This window comes from Elephantulus edwardii, unplaced genomic scaffold (genome assembly GCF_000299155.1).
Source record: "Elephantulus edwardii isolate Elephantulus edwardi_28Jun2011 unplaced genomic scaffold, EleEdw1.0 scaffold00004, whole genome shotgun sequence".
Lineage (NCBI taxonomy): Eukaryota > Metazoa > Chordata > Mammalia > Macroscelidea > Macroscelididae > Elephantulus > Elephantulus edwardii.
In genome coordinates, this window is record NW_006399754.1 from 13230656 (window position 1) to 13241574 (window position 10919).

At 40.3% G+C, this 10919-nt stretch overlaps 1 pseudogene; it reads left to right on the top strand.

The window, feature by feature from the left end:
* The first annotated feature begins 8255 nt into the window (after positions 1 to 8255).
* LOC102861500 lies at positions 8256 to 8858 on the top strand (annotated as a pseudogene).
* Positions 8859 to 10919: the final 2061 nt, after the last annotated feature.

Sequence of the window (10919 nt, forward strand, 5' to 3'; positions counted from 1 at the left end):
TCTTTTGGCGATTTTTAAGATTTAATGTCACTTATTAAAATTTAAGTTTTGTTTTGATACATTACAAAGTTATGCCAAATCAGTCTTGTGTCAAAACGTCAAACACCCAGTGCACAACTTCTCTCTTCCTGACCTTAGCTCAGACAGGTCACCTTCTTGGAAACCTGTTACTGGGAAGATGGAGGTGAGGGCATAATTGTATTGATTTGCTTTCTTCTCACCTTCTCTCCAATTTTCATACTGCTCTTTCTCGAACTTCCAGGGATAAACACAAAGAAGAAAGAATTCAAGGACAAAGCCAGTCTTACATAATTGTTGTTGTTGTTATGTGCTGTCCAGTTGCCTGTGACTTATACCAACCCTACATACAGTAGTTTGAACCCTGCAATGCAGCATAATATTCCATCATGTGAATATATCAAAGCTTTTCTATTCATTCATTTCTTGATGGGCATTTGGGCTGTTTCCAGCTCTTTGCTATTGTGAACAAAGTTGGTATATTTACACGATGGAATACTATGCTGCATTGAAAAACAAGGAAATCATGGAATATTATACAAAATGGGCGACCCTGAAGGATATTATGCTGAGTGAAATATCTCAGTTACAAAAGGACAAATATTGCATAGGGCCACTGTTGTAAAATAGGACTGATATAGGGGTTGAGGGAAGACAAAGAAGGAAAGGATGAATGATAATTACTGCACTGAAAAGATGAGGGAAAGAACTGTTTAAAAGGAATATATGATTAGGTATTATTGTCATGACAGGAGTCCAGAATGAAGGCTGCACAGTGGAGTGGACTTAGGGGGAGGGATTGCATAACAAGGAAAGAATTTTTCTTTTACTTTTCAAAGAGAAGAATGAATTTGAATGGAGGGGATGGGCAGCGAGAAAAGTGTAACAATGAATGAATGGAAACCCTAAGTCTCTGTAAACTTTCATTAAAATTAATTTAAAAAAAAGAGGAGAATAAATTCATGACACTTTTTTGCTAAAAAAAAAAAAAAAAAAAGAACTAGAGTCAGCTTTGTGGATGAGGAAAGGGAAAGGTGCAGATGTAGGTAAGAGAACAGCATTCTTTTCCCACCTTTCCCATGGACGTTCCCCCAGTCAAAGTCAGACCTGAATTTTAGTGGGGGAAGAAGTTTTAAATTGGTTGAGAGATTGGTGCTTTGATATGAAAACTGACTGAACATTTTTTTTTAAATTGTGATTGATATTTTAATGAAAGTTTACAGAGAACTTGGTTGTTAATATCAGAATATGACTTGAAATGTATTATCTTAAAATGCCTAGAATTGTTATAAGATGTGATGTAATTCTGTTAGGCACTGTTAGATTTATTTCAATTCATAGCACCTTCGTGTAAAGCAAATGAGATAGTGTCTGGCCTTGTGCCATCCTCCCAATGACAGCTGTGTGTGAGCCCACTGTTACAGTCACTGTGTTAATCCTTCTCATTGGAGGGTCTTCCTTTTTTTTTGTTGACACTCCACTTTGCCAAGCACGGTATGTTTCTTCAAGGACTGGTGGGATGTTGTTGGATTGTGCTATAAGTCTTTCTTGGCCAGGATCTTTATGGAATCAGATTTCAAGATCTTTTTCCAGGAGCTCTGATGACCTAGTCCGTGGGCAGTTGTGCTGCTCACCCAAATGTTATGCCTCTCGGACAATTCAAAATCACCGATAGCTCTGAGGAAGAAATGGGGGAAATTAACTCAGATGCAATTTACAGCCTCAGAAACCCAATGAAGAATCAGCTGTGAGTTGGTCTTGACTCCGCGCCATTTGTGTTTAGCTGACTGCTTAGTTGTTGTTGTCAGGTGCTGTCGAGTTGAGGATGACTCACAGTGACTCTTACGAAGAGCATATCTGACCCCTGTTCTGTGCCATCCTCACAATCTCTTGCACCCTCAAGCCCACTGCTGCAGTCTCTGTGACAATACATCTGTTTCAGAGTCTTCCTCTCTGCCGTCCCTCCCCCTTCCCAGGCGTGGTGTCTCTAAGGAATAACCTCTGTAAGCAATGTACCTAAACTATGTGAGACAAAGCTTCGTCATCTTTGCCTCCAAGGAGCACTCTATGATTCATATCAACCCTCTGAACAATAGACCTGAACATTGCTCTGTCACTTTATTCTATGTCATCCTTGTTGTTGCTATGTGTCATCGAGTCACTTGTGACTCATAGTGACCCTATGTACAACATCCCTGAACCCTGCTCTATCATGTGACAACTGTCTCTGATACAGCTACCCCCATTACCTCAGTCATTGTATCAATCCATCTCATCGATGGTCTCTTACACTTTCTGATATTTGCAAGCCCATTGTTATAATGCTGTGTATATCTATCTTGTTGAAAATCTTCTTCTCTTTCTCTGACCATCCACCTTTTCCAACATTATGTTTCTTTCCAAGGACTTGTCCTTCCTAACTACATGCCCAAGAATGTGAGAAAAAGTTTCACCATCCTTGCTTCTAAGAAGCACTCTTGTTACACTTCCTCCAAGACAGACTTGTTCTTTTGGAAGCCCAGAAAATATTCAGTATTATTTACTAACATCACAATTTAAAGGAATTTATTCTTCTGTCATCTTTATTCATTGTCCAGCATTCAGATACATTGACAGTGATTGAAAATACCTTTGTTTGAATCAGACACAACTTAGTCTTTTAACTGACTCCATTGCTTCTTAACACTTTGGAGAGATACTTGCTGCGGAAGTTCCCAATGAGCATGTACATTTCTTGACGACTACTGCTATTACCATGAGTGTTTAGTGTGGATCCAAGTAAAAAGAAATTTCGGATCTTTTTCCATTTCCCCCCCCCCCCATTCATCTATCATTTTGTTGTCTATTGGTGCAGTGGTGATGGTTTTATTTTCTTTATGTTGAGATGTAGTCCATATTGAAGGCTCTAGATGGAGAAGAGATTGAGACTGATATTAGTTCAGCTTGATTGGTTCCATGATCAACACTCTTGGTGCCAGCAGCCAGGAAATCAAAAGATAAATTGCATTGGGAAAAATCTGTTGACAGGGGCCTCTCCAGAGTACTGAAGAGCAATGACATCAGTCTAGAAACGAAGGTGCATCTGATTCAGGTCATGGTCTTTGCAATCACTTACTATGCATCAGAGAGCGAGACAACGGCTAAGGAAGATGAAGAATTGATGCATTTGAGTTGTGGTGCTGGAGAAGAGTATTAAACATACCATGGACTGCTAAAAGAATGAACAGATCTTTCTTGAAGAGAGTGAAACCAGGCTGCTCCTTCAAGGCAAGGATTTGAAGGTTTGTCTCACATACTTTGGGTATGTTGCCAGGAGAGACTAGTCCTTGAAGATGGACATCATGCTTAGAAGGGTGGAGGGATAGCACAAGAAAGAAAGACCTTGAGAAGGATTGACTCAGTGACTAGGGTAACGGGAATAGGTGTGTTGGAAATAATGAAATTGGCTCAAGATAGAGCAGGGTTGCTAGGAGTTGCAAGTGACTCAAAAGCACATAACAATAACATAAATAAACCAAGGTTTCTTCACATTCTGCAAGCAAGGTTGTACAAATTGCATAACACATGTTGTTGAGTTTTCCTCCAGTCCCAATGCCACATTCTTTTTTATATAATTCAGCTTCGGGAATGATTTGCTCAGCATAATTATTGAATTTTGTTGTTGTTGTTGTTATGTGCCGTCGAGTTGCTTGCGACTCATAGCAACTCTATGTACAACAGCTCTAAACTCTGCTCTGTCCTGTGCCAATCTCACTGTCTCTGACACACTCATCCCGATTGCCCCAGTCACTAAATCAATCCATCTCCCAGAGGGCCTTCCCCTCCTGTGCCTGCCCTCCGCCCTCCCAAGCATGATGTCCCTCTCCAAGGACCCATGAAGGATACAACCCTGACACACATCTGTCCTGATTTAAAACCATGCAGTGTTCCATTTTGCTCTTTGTTCATGGCTTCTTGCTCTGTGTATAGGGTTCTAATCAGTACAGTTAATTACTCCTGGATTCCCATTCTTCTCAAAGTCAGCCATAGTTTGTTATAATCCACACAGTGAAATACTTTTTCATGGTCTATAAAGCATAAGTTTTGCCAGGGGTAGTTCAAATAAAAAAGAAGAGAGAGAGAGGAGAGAGACTCTTGTACTCAACTGGGTCCAGCTTGTTCTTATGAAAAAAAATTAAACAAGGCATTTAGTATATATCACATAGTAAAAAGAAAACAAAAACAAAAACAAAATCCCCCATAATCAATGGTTGTTATTAAATAGATTCTAACTAATCTACTAAGAGTCATCCTGGCCGGATGAGTTTTCAGGACTGGAAACCTTTACAAATGCAGACTGTCAATCCTTCTCCTGTAGCGCAGCTGGTGGGTTCAAACTATGACCTGGCCGCTGAATCCTTTACCACAGTGTGAACAGAGTTCTTGTCACACACTAAATTCTCAGCAAGTGCTATACAGTATTACTATCCACTTTAATATTGCTAGACCCACACCTAATTTCTTCCATGATGAAAAACATCCAAGTCAGAAGGCAGCATGAGAAGGTCAATTTTTCAATCCAAAGAGTCTGATTTGCATAGTTAGCTCTATTAGGGTGTAGATGAATATTACAGAGTATGGATAAATCCTTCTTTCTGTTTAATAAAAGATACCAAATTAATATTTAATGTAGCTTTAGAACTAATTTCCTCTTGGCTACCCTGACATAATGAGGGAAAATGAGGCGGTTCAGGTGCATTAGTAAATCAAACTCTGGAGCTGTGGGGGAGGAGGAATGGAGAAATGACTTGTTGGAGTGGCTGCTGTGTTATTAAGAATCATGAAGTGATTGTAGCGAAGATATAAAGAAGAATTGCAGTTAGTATGAATTTTCTAACTTGGGATCTTAGTGAAAATTCAGTGCAGATAAGTTTGTTGTCTTTATGAAACACACTTAATTCCAATTGAGATGTAACTCATCAAATTTTCAACCAAGTGTGAAACTAGATAGTGGATGAAATGTTTATTAACTATTCTTGTTATGTGCTGTCCCACAACAACTCTGTATACAAGAGGTATGTGTACACACTGGCCTTGAACTATCCTCAGAATTGTTGCTGTTTGGGTCCACTGTTGGCGACACTATGTCAGTCCATCTTGCTATGTGGGTAGAGTGGTTGCAATAGGTTCAAATATAATATCTTACCTAGACATGGATTAGTATTGATCATCAGATATTTTTTTCTTTGTGGATATGTTGCTGTTGTTATTTACCAACTGTTGGAAAGAGCTGCTAGCCGACACTTCAGTGGGCTTTCAGAGGCAGTAAGTCACACAGGAGGAGAATGCCCACCTTTCTCCCAAGGAGCAGCTGGTAGATTTTAACCACATGCTTTTGGAATTACACTGCAGCTTATTACCACTAGGCCACCAGCGACAACCCCCCCACTACCATGTTGTTGTTGATGATTGATGTTGAGTTGAGCACGACTCATGGCGACCCTGTGAACGAAAGGCCTGAAGCCTTCTACAAGTATCGACATTTATCAAAGTTCATAGAGTTTCCAGAAGCCAATTGTTTAGGAAGTGGATGCCACTTATATATGCTGTTGTTATGTACCACTGAGTCACTTTCAACTTGTAAAGACCTTATTTACAGTAGCTCTGAACCCTGCTCTATCCTGAGCCAACCTTATTGTCTCTTATACACCTACCCCCATTTACCCCAATCACTGAGTCAATCCAGATCTCATTCAGGGTCTTCCTTTCTTGCATTGTCCCTTCACCTTCCCAAGCATGATGTCCCTCTCCAAGGACTGAACCCTCCTTGCAACGTGCCCAAAGTATGTCCGATGGAGCTTCAGAATCCTTGCCTTCAAGGAGCAGCCTGGTTTCACTCTCTCCAGGAAGAACCTGTTTGTTCTCCTAGCAATCCATGGTATATTCAATATTCTTCTCTGGAACTGCAGCTCAAAAGCATCAATTCTCTTTCTCTCAACCATAGTTATTGTCGAACTTTCTGAAGCATAGCACGTAATTGCGAAGACCATGGGCTGGATTAGGTGCACCTTAGTCTCTAGACTGACATCGTTCTTCAGTACTCTGGACAGGTCCCTGAGAGCAGATTTTCCCCAATGCAATTTGTCTTTTGATTTCCTGGCTACTGGTACCAAGAGTGTTGATTGTGGCATCAAACAAATTGAAGCTGTTAACAATCTCAATCTCTTCACTGTCTGTCATGATGCCATCTCTGTCTTATCTGTCTATCTGTCTATCTATCTATCTACATATATACACACACACATATTTAAACATATATATATATTTAAAACACTTTTAACTTGATAGGATTAATATGCAACTAGTATAAAGAATTATCGCACCCAGTTGTTAGGTGTCATCAAGTCAAGTATGCTTCATAGTGACTTAATGAACAACAGACCTGAACTCTGTCCCGTGCCATCATCTCTGACACACTCTGTCCATCTCTGTCCATCCTTATCATCTCTGACACACTTGAACCTCTCACTGTAGTTATTGTGTCAGTCCATCCATTGGGAAACTTCCTCTTTCGCTGACCCTCCACATTTCAAAGCATGATGTCCGTCTCCAAGAAATAGCCTCTCCTAGCAATATGCCCAAAGCATGAGAGAATAATCTTTACTCTCTTTGCCTCTAAGGAACATTCTGGCTGCACCTTCTCCAAGACATAGGTTTGCTCCTTTGCTTTTTTTTTTTTTTTTTTTTTGGTTTGCTCCTTTGTTAGTCCATAGGATTTTAATATAACTCACAGGCATCAATTCTTCTGTCATCCTTATTCATTGTTCAGCTCTCAGAAGCATTGCAAGTTATTTAAAAGACCTTTGCCTGAATCAGTCACACATTAGTCTTCTACCTGGCATCCTTCCTCCTCAGTTACTCAGAGAGGCCCATGACAGAGGAATCGCCTGGTGCAATATGTCCTCTGACCTCCTGTCTGCTGGTATTGATGGCGTTGATTGTAGATCCAAGTAAGATGAAGTCATTGACAATTTCAGTCTTTTCTCTGTCCATCAAGCTGTTGCTTGACTTTCATGACTGCGGTCCAGTGGAGAGGATTTTTGTCTTCTTGATATGTGATCCATATTTGAGGGTGCAGTAATTGATCTTCTGCAGCAAGCATTTTAAGTCCTCCTCACTTTTAGCAAGTAAAGTTGTGTCTTTGGAATATCACAGGTTGTTGGTGAGTGTTCTTGCTGTGCTGATGCCACATTCTTCTTCAGACTCCAACTTCTTGAATGATTTGCTCAGGGTACAGATTGAATAGCCGTAGAGAAATGGTACTGTGGCACTTTCTCTGACCAGCTGGATATTCTGCAACTGCAATGAACTACTCCAGACATTCTTTAGTCAAGAGGTAGTGGGAGAGGCATGCACCGTTGAGTGTCTTCCTGACCCATATATCCTCATAGATTTTATTAACAAATTTTTTATTACATAAGAAGTAAAATATGTCAACTGGGCTTCAAGATGTTTTTGTTTCTTATTTGCTGACCTTCATTGGTTTTATAACCACATCTTTATCAGAAGGCAGCATTAGCCTGAGAATCAAGGTCTTGAGTGTCCTAGTGTTTGTTTTATCTTAACCCAGGCAGTTCCGGCCTTGGTCAGCTTAACCTGTACAAGATATGACCCTAAAGTACACTTCTCTTAATTTTAAACCAGGCAGTGTTCACTTACTCTTTGGAACAACAGCTTCTTGGTCAAGAAATAGATTTCAGTGAGCATAATTAAGTGTCTGGGATTACCATTCTTCTCAATGTTAGCCTTAGTTTGTTAATGATCCCCACAGTCAAATGCTTTGGCATAGTCCATGGAACGCAAAATACAACATGGAAGAAGGTAGAGTCACCTCCCTCTGCCTTTGAGACCTCCAACAAGTAGATATGGTTGTTGCTGTTATGTACTATTGAGTTGCCTGTGACCCATAGTGACCCTATGAAGAGCAGCTCTGAAGCCTGCCCTGTCCTGAGCCAGGACACTAATTCTGACACACCAATCCCCATGGCCCCAGTTACTGTATCCATCCATCTCATCCAGGGTCTTCCTCTCCTGCTCTGTCCATCCACCCTTCTGAGCATGCTGTCCTTCTCCAAAGACTGATCTCTCCTGGCCACCTGCCCAAAGAATGTGACACAGAGCTTCAAACTCCCAGCATTCAAGGAGAAACTTGACTTCACCCTCTCCAAGGTAGACTTATTTGACTAGATATTAGGAGGATGCAAATAAAACTAGTGAAGCTTTTTGCCACATTTACTATGAGACTGAAGACAACTCTCAATAATCACACTGTTGACATTTCTGAAAATGTTGACAACATTCTGAAGGGCCATACAGTTATCGTGAAAGGCCCGCAGGGAACCTTGTGGTGGAACTTCAATCACACCAATGTAGAACTCGGTTTCCTTGAAAAGAAGAAGAAAAAAAAAGGGGCTTCGTGTTGACAAGTGGTGGAGGAACATAAGAGAACTGGCTACTGGTGGCACCATCTGCAGCCATAGAGAACATGATCAAGGGTGTTTTGTTATAAGTTGAGGTCTGTGTATGCTCATTTTCCTATCCATGTTATGCTTCCGGAGAGCGGATCTCTGGTTGAAATTAGAATCTTGTTAGGTGACACATACATTTGGAGGATTCTAACGAGAAAAGGCCTTGCTTATTCAGTATCACAAACCCGGAAAGATGAGTTAACTCTTGAAGGAAATGACATTGAGCTTGTATAAAATTCAGCTGTTACAACAGTAGAGAACAAGGATATCGGAAATTTTTTACATGGTATCTATCTCTCTGAAAAAAGAACAGTTCAGCAGGCTGATGAATAGTAACTAAGGATTTTCCAACAGAAATGAGGCCAGATATGTCCTAGGATGCATTAAAATTCTTGCAATACATCTCACCCCAGTAAGACTAGCAAAATTTAACAGAACAGCAAGCAACAAATGCTGATGGGGTTGTGGAGAGACTAGAACCCTTATTCACTGTTGGTGGGAGTGTAAAATGGTGCAACCACTATGGAAAGTAGTGTGGCACTTTCTCAAAAAGTTGCAAATAGAGATACCATTTGACCCAGCAATTCCACAACTGGGAATATACCCTAAAGACCATAACCGACATCCAAGCAGATATATGCACACCTATGTTTATCATGGCTTTGTTCACAGTAGCAAAGAGTTGGAAATAACCTAAGAACCCATCAACAAATGAATGGCTAGAGAAGCTGTGGTATATTCACACAATGGAATACTACGCTGCAATGAAAAAGAAGGAACTCATGGAATATTATTCAAAATGAGTGACCCTGGAGGACATTATGCTGAGTGAAATATCTCAGTCACAAAAGGACAAATACTGTATGGTGCCACTGTTGTAGAATGAGGCTGACATCAGGGTGGGGCTAAGACTGAGAAAAACTGGATAAATTATGTATACTGCATTGAAGCCGATGAGGGAGAGAACAGGTTAAAAGTAATATTTTTTTAGGGCATTAACATTATCATAAGAGTTCGGAATGAGGGTTGCAGAGTGGAATATACTTGGGGTAGGGGGGCGCGGGGGGATTGTATACCAATGAAGGAGTTTTCCTTTTGCTTTTCAAGGAGAAGAGAGAACTGGGGGTGGGGGTGGGGTGGGCAGAGAGAAAAGTGCAACAATGAATGAATGGGAATCCAAAATATCTGTAAATGTTCATTAAAATTAATGAAAAAATTTCTTGCAATAAAATTCTGTCTATTCATTGGGGAAAAAATAGAACAAAATCTGGCAAGATAACTTTTACCCCAGCAACAATAGCAAAGCTTAATAGAACAGCAAACAACAGCTATTGGTGGGGATGCAGAGAGATTGGAACACTAATGCACTGCTGTTGGGTTTGTAAAATGCCATAGTCACTGTGGAATTCAAGCTGGTGTTTCCTCAAAGAGTTGAAAATGTAATCTCTTCTAATCCACTACTGTGAATAGAACCTAAAGAAATCAGAGCTATGACATGAAAAGTATATACATACCCATGTTTACTGTAGCATCAATCGTAATAGCAAGAAGATGGAAGCTGTCTAAGTGCCCATCAAAAACATGAATGGATAAAGAAACTGTGGTACAGCCACACAATGGAATACTGTGCAGCACTGAAGAAACAATGAAGAAGTTATAAAACAGAACATGAATGAGTCTAGAGGATATTATGTTGTGTGCAGTAATTCAGACACAAAAGTACAAATACTGTATTAAACTACAATTATAAAAACAAGATGGTTATGCGGTTGGGATGGATTACAGTAATGGAATGGTAGACAGTGAACATGGAAATGGACTAGGGAAATGGAAGATCAATCTGAAATGAATAGATGATTTGAGAGCATGTGTACTGCAGTTAACAGTCTAAAACAGGACATGAATACCTGGTAGAACGGGGTGGAGGGAAAGATAAATGGAAAGATAAAATAAGGAAAAAGGGAATAACGGAAAGGTTTGTGCACAGATAGAATTGTGGAGAGTAGATAGGCAGGGATGGGAGGGGGGTGAAAGCAGAAATTATCAAATGGATGGGCCAGGTGAAGTGAAAGGAAGGAAGTATGGCAGGGTTTCAGGAGGATGTTGAAAATAATGGCATCATACAATTGGGCTCTGGTGGCCCAGTGGTAAGAAGCAGTGCTGTAATCACAAATGCATGAATTTTGACCCCACCAGCTGCTCCATGGGAGAAGGTTGGGCAGTTTTCTCCCACGTGATTCACTGCCTCTGAAAATCTGGTAGAGAGTCACCTACGAGTTGATTTCAACTCACTGGAAACTAATAGGGATATTGTTGTTGATGTTAGATGGATCTTGGCTGAAAGCAGAGAATACCAGAAGAATGTCTATCTGTGTTTCATTGATTATGCAAAGG